General features: G+C 37.9%; 1 protein-coding gene across 1 annotated transcript in view; it reads right to left on the minus strand.

Annotated features, from left to right (window-relative positions):
- The window catches only part of Kazn (kazrin, periplakin interacting protein), a 1,072,553-nt gene that overhangs the window by 719,440 nt on the left and 344,319 nt on the right, over positions 1-8,794 (minus strand). The gene's annotated exons all lie outside the window — the stretch shown is intronic.

The raw sequence follows: 8,794 nt of genomic DNA on the forward strand, positions 1-8,794 counted from the left end.
TTATATTGAACAGAGACATATCCCCCTCTAGGTTTAGTTTATTTTTGGTGCTACTCTATAATTGATGATTTTCCTTCATATTATTTCAATACTTCCTTAAATACTTATGTATACCTTTGTATAAAGTATGTGTAAACTATGACAGTGGAAGAGATGAGCCCAAAATAATGCTTCATGGAAAGCGCCTTCAAGAGGGCATGAGGAAGCTGAACCCAGCATGACTCTGTTTCCACGCCAGGCATCAAGTGACTTCTACCTGGGACTCAGGTGGAGGGAAGCCTGGCTATGCCCTTGTGATTGAGGAAGAAGTGCCCTCTGAAGAGGCCAATCCCACTATGTAAGAGGAAGACTTATGTGGTAAATCTTTGCTAAGAAGTGGCGAGGAGACTTTTCCACCACATGATCTGCAAGCCAGTTAGGCTGCTATTCTGAGTCACAAGAAGACCTCAGAGAGTCCTTCGAGGCTCTATGCTCCTGTTCAGGATGTTAGTAATGAGATGTCCTGTCTCTCAAGTTGGAGTGGCAATGATGGTGGATGGCTGGAGGAGAAGTTTCACAGCAGTGTGGGGATGAAGCCAGAGACAGAACAGACCAAACATAATCCAAGAGGCTGCTGCTGAGCCCACCTGGGCCTGAAGAGCTGCTCGGCAAGACACTGGGTCTCTGTGAAGGGGTCCATGTCCAGCATGGAAGCTAGGAAATCTGGTCATTTGAGAAAAAAAATTATCTAAATGGAAGCTAAGTCCTTTTGGAGGACATGGCTTTTTAAAGTATTTTATTTTTGCATTTCCTTACTTCTCTAGATTGTTTCTGATTTTTCACTCTTAGAAAAAAATGTCATTGTTATCTAAATGCATAATGCTTTTTCTGTTTCTTATGACTGTTTTATTAAGATATAATTCATATACTATAAAATTTACCCTTTTAGAGTAACCATTCAGAGGTTTTTAGTACATTCACAGTGTTATGCAAACATTAATGTTATCAAATTTTAGATTATTCTTACCATTCCTAAAAGAAACCCTCTACCTATTATCAGTCATTCTCTATAGTCCCTTTCTTCATCTTATGACAACCACTAACTGACTTTCTATCTCTATTATTTACTTATCCTGGACATTTCATCTACATGGGGAATCAAACAAAATGTAGTCTCTTCTTTTACATGGCATAATGTTTTCAAGGTTCATCCATGATACATTACTTCACTCCTTTTTATGGTTGAATAATATTTCAAAGTATGGATATACCACAATTTGATTATCCATTCATCAGCTCATGGTCATTTGCGTTTCCACTTTTTGATTATTATGAATATGCTGCTCTGAAGATTTGTGCCTAAGTTTTTCTGTGGATATATGCTTTCAGTTCTCTTGAGTACATATCTATGAACTGAATTGCTAAGTCATATGGTTTAACATTTTGAGGAATGTTAACATTTTGCCAAACTAGTTTCCAAAGTGGCTGTACTCTTATATAATCCCATCAGGAGTGAAAGTTTTGCCACTCTGGATTCCTTCCATAGCATGGATGGGCAGCACCAGAATTCTAGAGTCTAAGGGCCTGCGCATTTTAAAGCTTCTTGGTGCACAGGCCAACCTGCCTTGCAAGAGGCTGCACTGGGCATTTTTCTGAAAAATCTCCTTTGGCTTTGTTAATATATACATCTATCACCTTCCAGACCTGGCACAAGCTTCATTTGAATCAAGGAAGGTTTATCTCAACTTGTCTTTGCCTCTGCTTTTTAGGTACCACCTGCATCTACCACCACCCTTATTCTCTATGCTCTGCCCAGACCTTCAAGTTCAATGTGACACTTAGCTCAAGATTTTCTCACTCTTCCCCTGTGTGTGCCTTTAAGCTCCTTAAGGTCAGGTACCATGTCTTCAACTTTGGTTTTCTTTGGGCGGAGCAAGCAGGACTGGTTTTGCATAAAAAGACACTCAGGAAGACCTTCTGACCAGTAATTTGAAAAGCATGTCAGCTAGGTGAATGTTGCTGTGTTCGAATTATTGAGAAAGCTCTGGATAGAGGCCCGTGCCTCTGGGTACTGTATTGTGACTGCAGAGCCACTGATGGCAGAGAGGTGGCCCACTTGGACTTCACAATTCTGCTGGGTTGTGGAAGAAGGCTACAGGACTCTCCCCAGGAGGCACCTACCCTGTGCTGGCCTCTTTGCAGTCTGATTTACAACTCACTCATTCAGTCTTCAAAGAAGGCAGTACAGATTTCAGCAACCAAGTGCCATTGCTGTCATTTTACACCTGATACAACCAAGAGCAGGGAAATAGTCTTCGAGGATGCAGTGGGGCCCAAACCTGGTTCTTATCTCACTATTTTGTGGGGCCCACAAGGTGAGCACAGTCATTTAAATATCAAGCAATGCTGTTAAAATGACGGAGAAAGGAAAATATTTCAAAGATGAAAGATGAGAGAAGCTATATTCTTTTACTTTTTTCTGTCAGCTTTGATAAGTTCTTTACCCTGGTCACATTTGCAGGTGATATCGTTTTGTTACCTGGCTTTGCTTTGCAAATGATCTCCATCTTGAGAAATTAGTATATTCAATTATCTTTTATTTAAATTTGCTCAAGTTTATGCATTTTTACTAATACATTGAGAAGTTTATGTAAATTATCTATGGATTAAACATATACAAATTACTTCCAACTGGCTTATATATTTTCCAGAGTACATTCTCAGAGTGGTACAACCACCAGCACTATCAAATTTTAGAATATTTTTTACCAACCCCCAAAGAATCCCCTTACCTATTAGCAATCACACCTCCCTCCCCTGACAGCCAATAATCTACTTTCTGTCTCTTTGGATTTATGCACCTTGGACATTTCATATAAATGGAATCATTTACACATGATGTGATTTACAGCCAATGTGATCTGCTGCAATAGAATTTTCCTAAGCTATAAAAGGCTTTAATAACAATTCAGCTCAGCTTTTTGGGGAGTATTTCCTACTAAAGATTCATCATCAGCATAGTCCTTCAGTGAGTGTCCAAGTTCATCTGGTAGATAATCTCTTTGCATAACATCTCACGATCATGTAATGGCTTGTTTATTCTGTGATCTGATTCATTAGAAAATGAAATTTTAGAGTTTTGCGGAACTTGCCGAATCAGCCCATTGCAGACAGGCAGGTCTGCAGACGCAGTACCAAGGTTGCAAGTCACGCAGAATGCACCAGATCAGCAATCCACTGGACACACACACACACACACACACACACCCTGTACAGCCACCTGGTTCCACACTACAAAGACACAGAGGACATCAGACCACCAGACCACTGTACTGGGTAAGTTGGAGTCATCTTCACCTCCCATCAGGACCAGGACTATCTTCAGGGGACGGGCAGCTGGAACCTGCAATACAACGCTGCAGAGTTCATCCCTACAGGAGGACAGGGAGCTCAGCTTGGGACTTGCAGCCAGAAATCTGCCTGAATCTCATGGGTCTGAGACTAGCTTGCTGAGACTCATTGACTCATATCTGCACACTGCAACCCACGTTGTCTATTGTGACAGCAGAGACATATCCTGAAAAAGGCCCTTCATCTTCATGGTTATTTTTTAATTCCTAAAATTAGTTTTATTATTTTGGTTTTTTTCTCTTTTCTTTTCTTTTGCTCCTCTTATCTTTAATTTTTTCCCTACTCTTTGCAAATATTTGTTTTTCTCTCCTTTCTTTCTTTTCTTCTTTCTTTTCTCTTTCCTTTCTCTCTTCACTCACTCTCTTGCTCTCCCACATTGTTCATCTTCGCTTTTTGTCCCTGTTTTGGTCCTCATTTGGAGTTCTTCTTTATTTTCCTATTATTCTCTTTTTCCTTCTCACCTGTGTCCTCTGACCACGCTGCTAACCTTCCCCTATCTTCTTTCCATCTATCCCTCCCTCCCCAACCCCTTCTAACTCCTCATCCCAAAGGGTAAAGTTGTTATATTGAAGAGTTTATTCACTATATGTTGGGTTGATCCTCGATCTTGATTTAATTCACACAGCTAAAAGTGATAGATTAATAACTACCACAAAATGTTATTTTCAAAGATGTGCTTGATGCAATGGTGTTGCTGATTGTATCACTTGGGCTAAGGTGTTGATATTGATCTAGTCAATGAACCTTCCTAGTATAAGGAAAATGAGATAGCCTTAGAGTCATTGGAGACTCAAAACTTAAAGACCAGCTAAATCTGGAAGACACCTCTGAGAAGCAATCATTCCATAAGGGTTTTAATTATAAGCAACAAAGATACTACAATAAGAAATTTCAAACTATCAACCCAGGAGTTAAACCAAGGACAGTACCAAAACCAAAAATGAGAAGACATTTAAGCAAGGCACAAACTCAGACTTCCACCCCACCAAGGGTAAATCCTGGGGGAAATGAGATGGAAAAGTCCCATAACCAACCACCTGGATACCCTAAACTGATAGCACAGGAAGTAACAAAACAGATGAAGGAGGCTCTAGCAAAATTCAAAGCAGAAATAATCTCCCAGATATCCACAGAAATGGTGAGCAGAGTGAAAGACATGATTAGAGGATCTAGAACAGAAATAGATAAAAAAAATAGATGAGCTCAGAAACATGCTGGAAGCCATGAATACCCAGCATAAGAAAGAAATGGAAAACCATGATTGCCCAACATAAGAAAGAAATGGAATCCATGAAACAGATCAAACAGATATTCAGGAGATCAAAAACTCCATTGAAAGTATCCACAGCAGATTAAGGGAATCTGAAGATAGAATATCAGATATAGAAGACAGGATCACTGTTAGAGACCATGAAAATAGAGATTTCTTAAAAATAGTAAGGGACCACAAGAAATCAATCCAACAACTCCTAGACAATGCAAAGAAGAAAAACATAAGACTGATAGAAGTCCATGAAAAAACACAAGAAAGCACAATTGAATAAAAAACTGTTCACAGAAGTAATAGTGGAAAACTTCCCAGACAGAGGTAGATAATTGGACATACAGATAAGTGAGGCATATAGAACTCCAACTAGCCATAATCAAAAGAAATCTACATCTAGACATATAATAGTCAAGATCTCAGAAACCCAACAGAAAAACAAAATCCTACAAGCAGTTAGAGAAAAGAAACAAATCACCTACAAAGGAAAGCCCATCAGAACCACAGCAGACTTCTCAACACAAGCCCTCAAAATAAGGAGAGCTTGGAGTGAAGTATTTCAAGCCCTAAAAGAAAATAACTTCCAACCTAGACTGTTGTATCCTGCAAAATTATCTTTCAAAATCCATGGGGAAATTAGATACTTCCACGATAAAGAACACCTGAGAAATTTCATGAACACCAAACCAGCACTACAAGCAATTCTAAACAATATCTGAGAAAAAAGCAAGGAAGGTCACAACTCCTTGAGGGCCAACAGAAGGAAGCCACCAGGCAAGGTAAGACACTAAAGGGAAAGGGGGAAAAAATAAGAAATAAAAGAGCCAAAAAAAGTAAAACATCATGACAAGGATAAATCAATATCTATCAATTATAACCATCAATGTTAATGGCCACAATTCACCAATCAAAAGAAATAGACTGGCAGAATGGATTAAAAAGGAAAATGAAACAATATGCTGTATACAAGAAGCACACCTAACTCAAAAAGAAACTCATAGACTGAAAGTAAAAGGATGGAAACCAGTTCTCCATGCCACAGGAACCCAGAAGAAAGCAGGGGTAGCAATCTTATTTGCAGACAAGGTAGATTTCAAACCAAAACTAATTAAGAGAGACAAAGATGGTCACTACATCCTTGTGAAGGGGGGAAACAATCCAAGAGGAAGAGATGAGAATCCTAAATATATATGCACCAAATACAAATTGCCCCTAACTATACAAAACAAATATTAATAGACATGAAAAACCAAATAAACACTAACACAATTGTAGTGGGGGGCCTCAATACCCCACTATCACAAATAGACAGATCATCTAGACAAACAGTTAACGAGGAAATTCTAGAACTGAACCAAACTATTGAACAAATGGACTTAATAGATGTTTACAGAGCATTCCACCCCACAAAATCGGAATACACATTCTTTTTGGCAGCACATGGGTCATTCTCCAGAAAGGACCACATGCTAGCTCATAGGACATATCTAAGTAAATGTAAAAGAACTGAAGTTACCCCCTGTATATTATCAGACCATTGTGCAATAAAATTGGAGATCAATAACATAAGAAACCACAAAAGCCCAACAAACACATGGAAACTGAATAACACCCTCTTGAACAACCAATGGGTCACAGAAGTAATTAAAGAAGAAATTAGATAGTTTCTACAAGTAAATGAAAATGCCAGTACAACATACAGGAATCTATGGGACACAATGAAAGCAGTTCTACGCAGGAAATTCATGGCAGTGAATGCCCATATTAGGAAAACAGAGAAAACTCAGATAAATAACCTAATGCAGAACCTCAAGCTCCTAGAAAAAGAAGAGCATAACAAATCCAAAGCTCATACAAGAGAGGAAATTATAAAGATTAGGGCAGAAATCAATGCAATGGAGACTAAGAGAACAATATAAAAAAATCAATGAATAAAAGAGTTGAGTTTTTGAAAGAATAAATAAAATCAATACACCTTTAGCCAACCTTATCAAAAAAAGGAAAGAAAAGGCACAAATCCATTCAATGAAGAATAAAAAAGTTTGCCGGGGATTTAGCTCAGTGGTTCTGCTGCTTGCCTTGCAAGCACAAGGCCCTGAGTTCGATCCCTGGTACTAAAAAAAAACAAAAAAAGAATGAAAAAGGTGAAGTCACAACAGATCCAACAGAAATCCAGAGGATCATCAATACCTACTTCGAGAACCTCTTCTTCAATAAAATGGAAAACACAGAAGAAATGGGCAGATTCCTAGATACATAGGAATTGACAAAGTTAAATGAAGAAGATATACAAATTCTAAACACCCCAATTACAATGAGCGAAATTGAAAATGTAATAAAATATTTACCAACAAAGAAAAGCCCAGGTCCAGATGGCTTCACTGCTGAATTTTACAAGACCTTTAAAGAATAACTAATGCTATTACTCTTTAAACTCATCAAGGAAATTGAAAGGGATGCAATACTTCCAAATTCATTCCTGGAAGCAAGTGTTACTTTGATTTCAAAACCAGGGAAAGACTCAACCCAAAAAGAGAACTATAGGCTAATCTGCTTAATGAACATAGATGCAAAAATCCTCAACAGGATACTGGCAAACAGAATACAGAGGGTCATCAAGAAGATCATACACCCTAACCAAGTTGGATTTATCCCAGGGATGCAAGGATGGTTCAACATCTGTAAATCAATAAATGTAATACACTATATTAACAGAGTCAAGGAAAAAAACCACATGATCATGTCAATAGATGCAGAAAAAGTATTTGACAACATCCAACACCCATTCATGATAAAAAAAATGCTACAGAAAATTGGAATAGGAGATCTTTTTCTCAACCTGATTAAGGTTATCTATGAAAAACCAACAGCCAACATCATACTAAATGGTCAAAACCTGAAAACTTTCATGCTAAAATCAGGAACAAGACAAGGATGCCCACTATCACCACTCCTGTTCCATATAGTTCTGGAAACATTAGCCACAGCAATTAGAAAAGAGAAATAAATAAAAGGAATAAAGATAGGAAAAGAAGAAGTTAAACTGTCATTATTTGCTGACGATATGATATTTTACATAGAAGACCCAAAAAACTCTGCCAAAAGACTTCTAGACTTAATTGACAGATTCAGTAGAGTAGCTGGATATGAGGTCAACACTCAAAAAACAATAGCCTTCTTGTACACAAATTACAAACTCACTGAGAGAGAAATTAGGGAAACAATTCCTTTTACAATAGCATCCAAAAAAAATGAAATATCTAGGAATCAATCTAACAAAGGAAGCAAAAGACCTGTACACTGAAAACTACAGCACTCTGAAAAAGAGATCAAAGAGGATACAAGAAAATGGAAAGACATCCCTTGCTCCTGGGTAGGAAGAACGAATATAGTGAAAATGGCCAGACTTCCAAAACTACTATATAGATTCAATGCAATGCCAATTGAAATTGCAACAATATACTTCACAGAACTAGAGAAAACAATCCAAAAATTCATTTGGAACCATAAGAGACCTAGAATAGCTAGAGCAATTCTAAGCAACAGAGACTTGGCTGGGGGTATCACAATCTCCAACTTGAAACTATACTACAAAGATACTGTGATAAAATCAGCATGGCACTGGCAAAGGAACAGTCTTGAGGATCAGTGGAATAGATTAGAAGATCCAGAAAAAAATCCAGACATGCTCAGCCACCTCATCTTTGACAAAGGAGCCAACCACCATCATTGGAGGAAAGAGAGCCTATTTAATAAATGGTGTTGGAAAAACTGGATTTCAACCTGTCAAAGATTAAAACTAGACCCATATCTATCACCATGCACTAAACTAAGATTGAAGTGGATTCAAGATATAAATATTAAGACAGAAACACTAAACTTGCTGGAAAATAAGTTAGGTAGAACTCTCGAAGACATTAACATAGGAAAAGACTTCATGAGCAGAACCTCAGCATCACGGGAACTAGCAGAAAGAATCAACAACTGGGATCTCATCTTATTAAAAAGTTTCTGCACTGCAAAAGAAACCACCAAGAGAGCTAACAGACAACCTACCATATGGGAAAAAAATTTTAGCAGCTGTACCTCAGACAAAGGACTACTATCTAGAATATATAAAGAATTGAAAAAAATCAGACC

Source organism: Heterocephalus glaber, unplaced genomic scaffold (assembly GCF_053883595.1).
Source record: "Heterocephalus glaber isolate CG9 unplaced genomic scaffold, H.glaber_assembly_v1.0 deba00001452, whole genome shotgun sequence".
Classification (NCBI taxonomy): Eukaryota; Metazoa; Chordata; class Mammalia; order Rodentia; family Bathyergidae; genus Heterocephalus; species Heterocephalus glaber.